This window comes from Nyctibius grandis, chromosome 1 (assembly GCF_013368605.1).
Source record: "Nyctibius grandis isolate bNycGra1 chromosome 1, bNycGra1.pri, whole genome shotgun sequence".
NCBI lineage: Eukaryota > Metazoa > Chordata > Aves > Nyctibiiformes > Nyctibiidae > Nyctibius > Nyctibius grandis.
In genome coordinates this window covers 103,539,388-103,540,544 of record NC_090658.1, presented here as the reverse complement: position 1 = coordinate 103,540,544, position 1,157 = coordinate 103,539,388, and the positions used below count along the sequence as shown (strand labels likewise).

Sequence of the window (1,157 nt, the reverse complement as noted above, 5' to 3'; positions counted from 1 at the left end):
CATTAAAGAGAATAATGACAAACTCACCTCCTGCAAGGTCTGTGCTCATATATTTATTTTTTTCTGAATTCTCATCTCTGAATGTACTTGTACAGATGTGATGGAAGAATAGAGGAAAACTCCAGGAAAGCACCACTGCAAAAGTGAAATACCAGGGTAGGCCACTGCATTTGCAAAAGGCTGAGAACAATCCTGTGTCCTGTATCCCCCTCCGCCCCCCCGGCCTTTACAAAAATCTGCTGTATGATCAGAAATGTCAGGAAGAGGCTCAAGAAGATAAAATTAAATGACACAGGAGACAAAGGGAGCTAGTACAATTCTGCACCACTCAAACACCACTCAAACTTCAGTAACATCATTGTGTTTTTCAGTCAATCTGTGTATCACATTGTGAAGCCTCAGATCAAAGATCTATCAAAAATCCACTGAGGAAGTTCTCCATTAGGCAAGAGCCTGTGGTCTCTTGCAATTTGTTAAGCCGGAGCAGCACCTAACACTGAACTCTCCCAGCAGGGCAATATTCCATTGCCCTTTCTGTGCAATTCTGAACTAAACCCCTGCTATGAATTTCCAGATTGTCAGCAGAGTGTACAAGGAAAGGCACAATGTTTGGAAACGGCTTGGGCTTTCGGAAGCTTTGCACAGTGGCAGTATCGTAGCAAATGAGGTTAATCCAAGGCACGATTATTGCTAATTGAAAACTTTTCCGTGAAGTGAGAAGGCTGCAGTGTGACTCTATATGCTCTGCAAGAGCTTTGTTCCTCTGTGCTGCGTCGCACAGTGAACTATATTGACTCAAACATCACTTCCTTCAAGCTCAAGATTGGTGCATGCCTACGAGTAAGAAATCAAGCAAAGGGGCCAGGAGACCTTCATGGATGAGCAAGGAGCTTCTGACAAAACTCAAATGGAAGAAGGAAGTTTAAGGAATGGGGAAAAAGGGACAGGCCACTTGGGAGGAAAATAGGAAGGTTGTCAGAGTATGCAAGGATGTGATGAGGAAGGCTAAGGCCCACTTGGATTTAAATCTCAAAAGGGACATCAAGGACAAGAATAAGGGCTTCTTCACATATATCAGCAGCAAAAGGAAGACTAGGGAAAATGTGGGTCCACTGTTGAATGAGGAGGGTGCCCTGGTGATGGAGGATACAGAGAAG

General features: G+C 44.0%; 1 non-coding gene across 1 annotated transcript; it reads left to right on the top strand.

Annotated features, from left to right (window-relative positions):
- Positions 1-633: 633 nt before the first annotated feature.
- LOC137672733 (U4 spliceosomal RNA) lies at positions 634-710 on the top strand. The gene has a single exon (XR_011049623.1). It is a non-coding gene; the product is annotated as a U4 spliceosomal RNA (small nuclear RNA).
- The last annotated feature ends 447 nt before the right edge of the window (positions 711-1,157 follow it).